Source organism: Protopterus annectens, chromosome 14.part0, assembly GCF_019279795.1.
Source record: "Protopterus annectens isolate FY-2018-M chromosome 14.part0, PAN1.0, whole genome shotgun sequence".
NCBI classification, from domain to species: domain Eukaryota; kingdom Metazoa; phylum Chordata; order Ceratodontiformes; family Protopteridae; genus Protopterus; species Protopterus annectens.
In genome coordinates this window covers 1,167,968,478-1,167,981,580 of record NC_056748.1, presented here as the reverse complement: position 1 = coordinate 1,167,981,580, position 13,103 = coordinate 1,167,968,478, and positions in this window count along the sequence as shown.

The window sequence follows — 13,103 nt, the reverse complement described above, 5'->3', positions numbered from 1 at the left end:
ACAAAATAAGCCTGGACACTAGGTGTGATGCTTGTTCACTATAACCCAGTAACTCTGGACATAAGGTGTGTGACTATAACAAAGTAAGCCTGTACAAGACGTGTGTCATTAAAACAAAGTAAGCCCGAACATCAGGTGTGTCACTATAACAAAGTGAGCTTGGACAGCATATGTGATGCTGGCTCACTTTAACATAGTAAACTTGGGCACCAGGTGTGTCACTACAACAAAGTAAACCTTCACACCAGGTGTGATGCTCGCTCACTATAACAAAGTAAGCTATACCTAGGGTGTGTTACTACAGCAAGTAAACCTGGACACCAGGTGTGATGCTAGTTCACTATAACAAAGTAAACCTGGACACCAAGTGGGAATTTGACTCACTATAACAAGGTAAGCCTGGACACCAGGTGTGTCACTGTAACAAAGTAAGCCTGAACACCAGGTATGATGCTGGTTCACTGTAACAAAGCAAGTCTAGACATCAGTTATTATGCTGACTTTAGTTGGGTAAATGTCTCTTCTCTGTGCAGGAGAAAGCAAAGGGAAATATGCCACAGTCCCAAAGATCCAGAGAATCCCAGCTCATTGTAGGGGTATATCAAAAGGTTTAGCTGCTGAATACACATGCTGTAGAACAACCGCACAATCAAAATCTAATAATAAAACCTGCAGCCTAGGGAAAAAAATCTTAATTTCTGAAAGGGTTAAGCTGCTCAGTATTCCGATATGCAGAGGCTGCACCTTCATAGTATAACTAACTAAATATTCCAAATCTGATGTCACACAACTTTAGGCTAAGAGAATAATTTTCTTGTAAAACAAATATTTTTTCATAGGCTTTGCAGCTTCCAAGGGTTGGACTATCTTCTTAGATGAAAATATGTCCCACCACTGCACAAGTGGTGCAAAGGAGCTTTGCCAAAAGACAGTTTGAAATATTCATTTACTTTTCAGAAAGGAAATCATATACCTCTCTATGAATAACTTTTTTTCTACCACAACTTCTAAACACTGTTTATTGGTATTTATCTATTTCTGTGAGGTGCCTTTGAAGAGCAGGGATTTAGATAATTAATCTTTAGTATTACGATACCTTCCAAAAATGAATGATCAAAAAGACAGAAGAAGAAAAGTAAGGGAACAGGCTATGACTTGCATCATCATCATCATCAGCAGCAAAAGAACTGAAAATGATAATAATGACTGATGCAACCACAGAAACTTCTAGTGTGGCCATTCTGTAAAGCCTCGGCTGTAAAATAGTTCCATGTAACTGACCTCGCATTGAAATTGCAGCCCAGAGTGAAAGTTAAACATAAAACATGCTGGACCCAGATTTTGGAAAAGAAGGAAAGATGATCCCCGGGATTCATGAAGCTTGCGCCAGGTGCCAGAGTAGTGTCTGCAATCTAGCGTCAAATATGGCCGCTGAGCGATTCGGGTACGAACTGTTTCCACATGCACTACCAGCGTACGCCAGAGCTGCGCAGTTCCTGGCGCATGTATGCTAATTACCCCATGCACAGCAATGTAGCATGCAGATGAAGGTATACAGCGATTCATGAAGTGGTGCAGGCGTAGTGTTAGCATGAAGAAATGTAAACCAAAAAAAACGGTTTACATTTTTTTAAACATAAAATTGGAGCCATGAAAGCGGACCAAACTTACGTATTGTAATGTTAATATATGCCAATGGCTAAATATATAGCCAATGGCACAAAAAAAACATGCACAACACATAAAAAATAACATTTAATGTCATGGCCACACTAACGCAAAGTAAAACTGCAGTGCATCGGTGCGCAAATGGGATCACAAGGAAAATATATTTAGATGTCATAAAACTGCAATGTAACACAATTCATGAATTCCCCATAATAGTCAATGGCACGCATGCTACACCACAACCATGGCGCAAGGGTTGCTAAGGGTCTGTGACAGTGTTCTGCACGGTTACTAGGAATTAGTAGTCAATGCCATGCAAATGAGTCAAGTAATACTGAATCACAAACTTCCCACCGGCGTAAGGATGTACTACACGGCATAGCGGTACAACACTGAGGAGTGGACTGGAGGTAAACATGACATCAAGAGAGGGGTGAGCCACCGTAGCTGTAAGCGCATTGGAGCATTGCTAATCCGGGTTGCCTGTTGCTAAGCAAAGCCGCAGGATAGGGGTGTGGAAGTAGCCATTACTTTGCTTAGCTGAGAGCACACAAGGTAACCGAAAGTGCATGTGAACGTGGATGAAAATACGCTCAAAACCCGGTAAACGGCTGTGCGCGGTGTGCACCACAGCTGAAACAGGAAGGATATGGGAAGACAATAAGGAAATGCTGCAGCATGGTAATTGAAGTACAAATGAGTAATTAACACCTAGGAACTCACAGTGGGCCATTGACAACAGCTAACAAGGCTGCTAGCAGCAACCTGCAGAACAGGAAATGGGAGGTGCCGTACAGTAAAGAAAAGAGAACTGTCACAACAGAACAAAGCAAACTTGCAGTAGATCAGCTACATAACACATTTCCAAACACAATCCTGGGTTGTGAAAGTACAAAACAAGAAAGCAGGCAGCTGGATGCATGCCTGTCAATGGGAGGGGAATCGGGATGAAAAGTGAAGTAAAGGGCAATAGATGAATTACGGTAGCCAAGCGTAAGTCAACACCAAAGGCCCCACAATAGCAGTACCTGCTGTAAAACCAATAATTAAGATACCCTGCAGCTGGAATTGCACATACACACCCAATTACACCAGCATCATCCATTGCACAATAGTATAAGGTGTGAAAGCCCCACACACACTTGTGTATTCCCAGACACTCTGCACCATTGGTGTATACAGATGGGGAACTTTTAATATGTACATGTTAGGGGCTGCCATAGCTTTGATTCACCAGCATGTGTTGGAGACTGATGGTTGTGTGGAGGATGATGCTGACAACCATCTCAGGCACCGGAGGAGAAGAAGAGTGTTCAGACCCAGGGTAACCTACCAGGGGCTACATGATCTGGAGATAGTAGAGCGTTACAGGGTGGACAGGGACACCACACAGCAACTTGTTGAGGTGTGCCGGCCATGCCTAAGAGCCAGAAGTAACAGAGGGGAACCCATCCCAGTGGACATGAAGGTATGTGTAAGCTTGAGAATACTAGCCACAGGTACCTTCCAAAGGCCAACTGGGGATATCATGGGGATCTCACAGGCATCAGCATCCAGGGTACTCCACCAGTTCCTGGATGCCATGTTACCATATACCAATGAGCACATATACTTCCCCCGAATGCAGGAGGAGTTGGCCAGCAATATGCTTCTCTTCCACATTGTGGCAGACTACCCGGAAGTACTGGGTGCAATAGACTGCATGCACATACACATCAAGACACCACCTGGTGAGCAGGGTAGGTGCTATATAAACCTCAAGGGATACCCCTCCATCAACTGCCAGGTCATGTGCAATGCCCAGGACATTATCATGGATGTGTGTGCTGGCAGCCCTGGAAGTTATCACGACTCCTACATCTGGCATGCCGAACAGCTGTATCAGGTATTTGCCAGGGGGGACATCTCATATGGCCACCTGGCGGGGGATGCTGGCTATGCACTGGAACCGTGGATGATGACTCCCATCAGAAATGCACACACAGCCATGCAAGAGTGCCATAATGAGGCACACACAGAAACCAGAATCATCCTAGAGTGCATGTTTGGGATGCTGAAATCACGGTTCCATTGCTTGGACATATCTGGTGGAGCCTTGCAGTACTCTCCAGGCATGTGTGCCCACATCTTCATAGTATGTGCCATGCTACACAGTATGATCCTGCAGAAACAGCTGCAGCAGGGACAGAATGGTGAAGGCCCTCACAGCCCACCATCATTGCCAAGGGCCCCACAGGCACAGAGGGACTCAGACCACAAACACCCTGTGCCAACCCCAGTAGGCAGACGGAGGCGTGCCCAGTATGCCCATGCCTTAGCAAAGAGGGAACGTATAGCACACACACTGACAGTGTAGGCACTTATGGACTGACACCCTTCTCCACCTGCACACACAGCAAACATGGATGGCACACACACACACGACCACCTGTAAATTGTCATGTATAGGTGGTCTACTGTGTGCATCCTACATAGGTAGCCCTCAACTATTGTACACACAGCTGCCATTGTCACAAGGTAAGTCAATACCTGAACAGTAAATTAAGCTATCAGCATGTGTCCATACTGTATGTATAGGTTCATAGATACATAGGTAGGTACATGCCTGACTGCCTGAGGCCACTCATAAGCATAGCCAAAAAGTGTCTGCTGTCACCACCCCATTGATTAACGGTCTCTCTGTGGAGCAGAGCCAATTGCGGGATCCCTGGGGTGTATCCACTGTTCCCTACCCACTTTGCAAGGATTCCCTGGAGTCAGTTTATGTAGACATTTAGTTGGTTTACATGGGAGTGTGGCAATTTTTCGTACTGCAAGTTAACAAATTCTTGCAGTTTAACTCTTTGTATTGATTCTGTGACAATGTTTTTAACAATGTTTTAAACTATAAACATTTCTATTACCTGTTTTGATTTTAACAGAGAGGAGTTGGCATATACATATATTTTTTATATACATATATATTTTTACATCAAGGAATTCTCACATTAAGGAATTTGTATTTTATATATACTATATATTGCAACAAATGTGTGACAATGAGCAATACCTCTAAGGCAATCATGTGGTGTTTGACTTGATTGTAACACCCATTTATTATTTACACCAAAAGCAGAAACGCTGTAGGAAAACTTGCAAACCACCAAAACAGCAAATCCAGTTGGAGACCACCACAACAAGTAGCAGGACTCACAATAAGGTGAACTAAAGCCACAATTTATTAACGTGCAAAAAATATATAAAATCCCACACACGTTTTCGTCGATCAACACGACTTCCTCAGATGAAATCTCAAAGCATACTGCAATTTAAATAATACACATGCTAACGAGCAGGTAGTCAATCAATTATACAATAATGCAGTTAATCAAAATATAAGAGATATCTTAAAAAATAACCATAAAATACAATAGTATACATAATACTTATTGGATACTAAAATAAACAACCATACTGAATGGCAATACTACATATTGTTGATCTCTCTTAATCACAGCTGTATAGCAAGTATTTTTATATATATAGAATATAAAACCATGAACCAAAATTAAATAAATGAATTGTTCCTTGGTTCAAAACATAAATTTCTATAATATTAAAGGTGAGTAAAATATTTATAATAAAACATATATTAAATACACCTTGCTTTAAGCTTCAGATAAGGTTCAATTGTAATAAAATCATTCAGCCCTAGAGCTTTATTGGACTCTAAGAGGATCTGCCAATAGGTCTCCCTATGAGCTAACCTAGCCTCCCAGGGTCCACCTCTTATGTCCTTGGGAACAGTTTCTACTACAAAATACAGAAAACTGGCTCCCTCACATTCAATAGTATGCTTATATAATGCATTTTTAGTATTAGATTTAACTATATCGTATTGATGTTCGTATATACGTCTTTTTAATTGTCGCTCGGTTTTGCCGATGTAGAACGCCGGACATAATTGGCATATAGCCAGGTATACTACTCCGGTGGACAAACAATTGGAGTATCCTGCGGCCTTGATGTCCCTATTTCTACTCTCCAGGTATACATGGTGGTCCTGGGCTATGTATTTACAAGATGAACAATGCCCACATTTGTATGTTCCTGTTCTCTTACAAGAGGACTGAAATGTAAGCTCATGCTGTTCCAGGACCCTTTTCATGTTAAATCCTCTTCTAAATATAGTCTTTAATTCCTTGCCCTTGAATGAACTTAAATCTGTAAGTTCCTGAAACGATTGCCATTCTTTCTCCACTATATTCCTAATGTGAGAAGCATTGATGCTGAAATCAGTGATAAAGGTACAATTACCAGAAAACATCCCCTCTATATTCGTACGGGGACAACTATCAGCCTCCCTAGACCTCTTTGCCACAATGGGACTAAATCTAGTATCACGTGCAGCCATGACTTCATCCTGTACTGATTGCACCAGATCAATGGGGTAACCTCTTTCTAAAAATAAAGATCTCAAAATATCACATTCTGATCTAAAGTCCACATCCAAAGAGGTCATCCATGAAATTCTGACAAACTGTCCTTTCACGATTCCTCTTTTTTGGAAACGTGGGTGCGAACTCTGGAAATGTAGATAACCATTGGAGAAAGTAGGTTTTCTATAAATACAAGATTTTACCCCTTCCCCTTCCTTAGTGAGTGTCACATCCAAGTAGTTGACACTATGATGAGATATTTGATGGGTGAATTTTAGGAAGGTCGTGGTGGTGTGTATGTACTCAATGAAGCTTTCAATACCCTCCACTGGTCCATTCCAAAAAATGCATGTGTCATCCAAGAATCTGCAATAATAGTTCCAATTTGTGGAAAAGGAAGTGAGTCCTGCTACTTGTTGTGGTGGTCTCCGGACTGGATTTGCTGTTTTGGTGGTTTACCCATTTATTATTTAATGATGTAATCTTGTAGTATTTCTTATCTGATGAAGTCCTGCCAGTGAGCAGGACGAAAAGTGCTTCGTTAAAGATTGTTGGAACACTTGTGACTTTCTGTGCCTTTTCGCTAGGATTTCCTAGAGTGTTAGTGAGGGGTTTTGTATAATGTAATCAGGGATGTAGTTCCAAATAATGGGGAGTATCTGTGACAGGAATCTTCTCAGATGATTTGCATATTACATAGTATACCTTAACCACAACTTGCATACATAGGTAGTATTCCACAGAATAATAAACATGTACAACACACAACCGCTGAAATGTGCATTAATCACCCTTGCACTACCAATGCCTGCTCTGAGAGGTAAAATTACCACTGCCAGGATTAGAACACGCAACCATGTACACAATCTTCACAACAACATACCACTAAGCTACCTGAGATGTACCAATGGCAGTTGTATATACTGACAGGATAAAACACAAAAGGTAGGAATGTGTAGAAATAGGACAAACCGGCATGTACCCAATGAAAGATGTATGATATATATATATATATATATATATACACACACACATACATACACACACACATCAATATATATATCAAGATATATATATATATATATATATAGAGAGAGAGAGAGAGAGAGAGAGGGAGAGAGAAAGAGATATATGTCGATATATGGGGATATACATATATATGTAGATATATAGCTGCCCAAACATCCTTGCCAGACTGAAACATCTGCAGAAGTATCAGGTACAAACAAACCCTGCATAAGTAGCAATGTTCTGAAATATAACAGTTGTACTCACATGTAGAACAACATCCTCTAGCCATTTCACACAATCCACAGGAGTCCTATAGCTAATATATCTCTGTCTGTCTTCATAATAGCTGTTGAAATACATCGCAAACAACGCATCCAGGCCATCTTCCTCGAAAGTAAGGCAAACGGACAACGCCCAAGTGGAGTACTCAATTATACACCACTGTTGCCATGGTATTGGCTAATGGAGTAGCTGCACAGCTGATGTGCATCTAATTAACTACTTTGGAACATCAATTGGTGGTCAGGATAGCACATGTTACTGATATTTAACTAGAAAAGGATGGCTTATCACACATTCAAACCATCCGTATATACCAGCAGAACATTACAAAGACAATTGAAACACAAACTGAAAAGGATTGAATTAACAGTCAACGACACCTCGGGTTACTAATAAGGTATGTAGAACACTCAGTATGTCTGTGTATGTAGTACCTGTTCTGTAATATTTAAAGTGCATGCAATCTATATAGTGGAAACAGTTATCTTGTAGTGATGTGTTGTTGAGCATAGTAACGCTTGTAGTATTTATGCGTGTACTGCTGTAGGTCACAAGGCAAACACTGCGTACACCACAAGAGATGCTATATAAGGGTTTTGAACACAAATATTCCTCACCAGCCGCTGTCAGTGGCAGGGCTGGTCCAAAAAGTATGTGCTACAACAGGGGATAGTATATGTTGATATATTGTAACAGTAGGCATATGTATGGGTGTATTACTGAGAATAACATGTCGAAGGTTGGGACACTGTGCAATTATGATTTGCATTGTGGGATAGTGTGCCAATAACTGTGTAATGTACAGTATGGTAGGCAGATTTGTATTACAAGTTACATAGCATTACTGTTATGTTAGGCAAACATTAGTTATATCTATTGGCATTTACAATACACAATAACAGGATACATATGACTTGTAGTCACCCGACAGTTTATCAGCATGATGGCAAAGTAAAATGGAAGAGCTAGTTAACTATCCATGTACATAAGACATGTAATAAGTGCAAACATAGGTAGTAGGCTGTCTTACCAAGGGTATTTATAAGTCTAGCTAGAGTGTGTTGGCTTTCGCCACCCCCATAGGTTAGTTCCCTGTGCCTCTGAACGGCAGAGCCATTAGTTTCCTGTGCCTCTGTCCAGCAGAGCCACTGCAGTGATCCCCGGGGTACATATCTGTCCCCCATCCACCCATCAAGGTTTCCCCTTAAAGAGTGCTAGTGAGGGGCCCTGCCTGATGTACATTGGAATCATGTTCCAAAGCATGGGGAGTCTCTGGGTCAGGAATCTATCTGTCCAGCACATTCTAGTCATTGTTGTGGTTAGGTGTATATCCCTAGAGCATGTGGCTCTCAGGGGCTTCTGTTTAGGTGGAGCATATCCAGCAATACTGGGTTGGACATGGGCCTTGTATGTCAAGCAGAGATCACTTGTGAGTATGCGGTATGCAACCGAGTACAGCTGGAGTTTCTTAGGTTGGGCTGCATAGGACATCTGTTTAAGGTCAGTAATCCCCTTGGTGTGGTACTGTTGTGGTCTTCCAAGCTGTTGCAGTTGTCTTGTAAGGTACATCTCAAATGGGGTGTTGTATCCTTTAATGGGTCTAATAAGTCATGAGTAGAGAGGTACAATGGCCTTCTTTGCTCTGAATGCGAACCCATTAGAGACTGGCGGGGCCACGTAGAAGGATATTCTAACCACCTTGTCATTATGGGTATCGTAGGAGAGATTGCTATCTACTGGGGTTCCCAGATCCCGTATTACCTTTTCTGTATGTAGGGGATTAGCACCTATGTGGTAGTCTGCGGATAATTAGTTATATCCAAAGGGGATGACTATGCACTTTTTGGCATTCAGCTTGAGGCCATGATATTGACACCAGGTATCCATCTCAGTGCGACCCTTCCTGAGGGTGTCTGTAACAGCTGGGGAAACAATTATGTCCCCTAGTTTGCAGTCGTCTGCAAACCTTTTCAGCCAAAGCCCTCCTGTGCTTGCCTGTATGTCAGAGAATTATATACTGAACATGATGGGTCCTAGGACTGAGCCCTGGGGGATGCCACTTGTAACTGGTATACAGTCGGACCTAGGGTATGCAACTCCCATTGTGAAGGTTCTGTCCGTGAGCCACTTTGCAAACCATCACATGATGCAGAGGTTGATGTTCAGGCGGATGGGTATGTCAATAATACTAGAATGAGAAATGGTGTTGAAAGCCTTTGAGAGATCTAGGTAGGCTGTGTGGACCTCCTTACCCTCATCTAATGCCTTGGTAACTGTCTCTAAGACATCCACCAGGTTTAGGAGGCATGGGCTGCACTTAAAGCCAAACTGTGAGGGGTCAAAGGTTTAGAGGTACCCAATGTCTCTGTGACTGAGATCTATGATGATGTGCTCCATAGCCTTGCAGACCAGGCTAGTCAGGCCTATAGGGCAATAAGTCCTATGGTCTGTTTTGGTGCCACCTTTGTGTAGTGGGATAACTGTTGCTGTGTGCCATTCGGGGGGCACAAAACCCGATGCAAGGCTATTATTGAATATGGTGCATAGGTGGAGAGCCAGTACATTCTGAAGTTTGTGTAAAACGCAGCCTGGGATATTGTCTGGCCCCATGGATGCTGTGATATTGGCTTTAGAGTGTGCAGCTTTTACCTGCATAGTTGTGAGTACAGGGACTCTGCACTCTTCCTGTATAGATATGGGCCCTTTAGGGGATGAGAGGGGAGAAGTAGCACTGAACCTGCTAGGATGTTGGCAATATCAGTTGGTTCTGTAATGTTCATGCCTTTGTGCTGTAACTCAGAGCAGATCTGGGTGTTGACATTGAGATATTTGACATAGCTATAGAATGCTTTGTGGTTGTTGGAATTAGTGGCGGTTTTATTTTCGTAGCTAGATTTGGAGGATCTTATAAGGGATCTCACCTTCTTACTGAGGGCGACCAGGGAGCTCCTCCACGCATGGGATTGTATTCTCTTTTGCAACAGTGTCTTCCTCCTGTTGTACAGTTTGTTTATGGCAGGGGACCACCAGATTGGCTTCCTTAATTAGGAGTATAGCGTCTTGGTTCTGTTTGGGATAGCATGATCCATTCACTCATGTAAGTGTTTATAGAGTGCATTTATGTAGGATTCAGCAGTTGTAACAGTATTGTCCATCTGCATGGGTGTCGTGACATTCACCACGTCTGTCTTAAGAAGCATGAAGCTGGCTTTGTAGACATATATTATACTGTGGTTTCCTTAATGGGGGGCAGGGGTGGGGTGTGGATATCAACGGTGTTCAGCTTATGGTCGGATTGGACCAACGAGGAGTTGACTTCAGGTGTGGAACACGGGTCACTCATGTTGGTAATGCCTAGGTCTACGATATTGTTGCCCCTGGTGGGTGTGTGGATATGTTGATCCAGGGCACTGGTATTTATGAATTCCAGAAAGCGTTGAGCTAATGCGTTGGTACACGAGTAGTTTTCTCAGTTAATGGTGGGGTAGATTCAGTGAGACTCTGTGATGAGTGTGGTGTGGTGAGAGTGTTTACCTTCTCCACATGACTGTCAGGGTCAGGCTTGGTTGGAGAGAGCTTTACCTCCAGTTTGGCTAGATAAGCGCACCTCCCACAGGTTGTTGTGTTAGGTGGTAGGTGGAGAGGGTTGTCTGTGTACATGAGGTGCCTCAAGATGTCCAGATTCATCAGATATACAGGAGAGAACACTGGCAGCTGACCCTTGGACATGCCTGAATATAAAACTAATTTCCCCTAGATAAGTGAGAAAAGTGAGCACAAGAGCTATTTTACTCTAAGCAAGTGAGAAAAGTATGCACAAAACCTGTTTACCTCTAGGTAATGAGGAAGACTGAGTGCTATAGTAATTAGCAGCTTACGTAGTGCTTACAAGTTTTGAACAAGTGCTAAGCATGAATAAGCAATCCAGATAGGGTCTTGGATAACAGGGTCTTGGATAAACATACTGCCCCTCCCCAACAGGTACACAATCATATATCCATGTACACCACAGGGCCCCTGTACCCACAACTATGCAGGTACAAGATGCACTCAGGCTGCATGGGACCTGTCCACATTACAGGTTGTATCATACACATATGGCAAAACAAGTTGCTCTCCAGGTACACATCATGTAAAACATAGCTTCATGTCAGGCTGTGTACACACTGAATGGTGCACACCAACAGGTATCACAACCCACAAAGGGGGAGACACCACTGATAATGGGAAGTACTGCACTACTACCCTGCTGAGTATGGTCTGAAAGGCCATGAACCTTGATCAAATTATTTGATGTCAGCAGTACAGATGTAAATGACAGTAAGGTTGATTTCACACTGCATATCATAACCTTGCCCGGTCAGAGGACATTATCACCCATACTGTGTTCCACCTACACTCGGTATACTAGATGTACATTCCTATGTCACAGGAGTGTTTTGCAACGGGACTGCTGGCAGAACCAACACTACATAAGGTGTCTGAATAATACATGCTCATCACACCAGTTCCAGCTACAGTAAGACAGGGTTAATTAATTGTATTCCCCCTCATTGTAGTCCATACCACACTGACAAACAGAAGGCATCTGCCTATTGAAGTATGTGAATGAGCATGACCTAGGAGCAATAGCCGACTCAGAGTGTTGTGAACAACATACAGAAGGGGCTTTGTGGGTGAGGTGTGTGTGACATATGGTCACAATCTGACAGCTACATATTGCATTGTCACCCCTCTGTTAATAACCCTGGGGAAAAAACCCAAAAGAACCCTTTTTAAAACCAACCCCCCCTTTAAAAAGGCCCGGTCCCCAACAAAAAATTTTGGGACCCCTGGTGTTTTTTTTAAAAGGGAATGCCCGCCCCTTTTGGGCCCCCCCGTTTTTGGTTTTTTTTCCCCTGGGTTTTTTTAAAAAAGGTTTATTTGGTCCACCCCAATTTTTTGGGTTGGTTTTTGTCCCCCAAAATCTTTAAAAACTTTTTGCCCAAAAGGGGGGAAATCTAGTGGGGCCTGGGCCCTGGCAAAAACCCCCAACCTGCCCTTTAAAAAACTATGAAAAAACATAATTTTCCCAAAAAACATTTACCACCCCACCCGCACACCCCACCCCCCCCCCACCCACCCACCCCCACCCCCCCCCCACCCCCCCCCCCCCACCCCCCCCCACCCCACCCCCCACCCCCCCCCCCCCCCCCCCCCCCCCCCACCCCACCCCCACCCCCCCCCCCCCACCCCCCCCCCCCCCACCCCACCCACCCCACCCCACCCACCCCACCCACCACCCCACCCCCCCACACCCACCCACCCACCCACCCCCACCCCCACCCCCACACCCACACCCCCACACCCCCACCCCACCCCCCCCCACCCCACCCACCCCCACCCACCCCCACCCACCCCACCCACCCCCACCCCCCCCCCCACCCCACCCCCCCACCCCCCACCCACCCCCACCCCCCCCACCCCACCCACACACCCCTCCCACCCACCCCTTTGTTTTTTGCTTTAACCCCGGGCCCCCGTCAGTTTTTTTGGGGAAAGGGGCATATGACATCTATGGGTGTATGCCATATGGGACAACACAGACATGTGAAATAGACATCTGCCACAATAATTTGGCCAACACATGTACACACATGGCCATGGAGGATGGCCAGAGACATGAAGCAACACACAGTAGACGTGATGTGCTTGTGTGTACACCCTATCATACAATGGCTACAC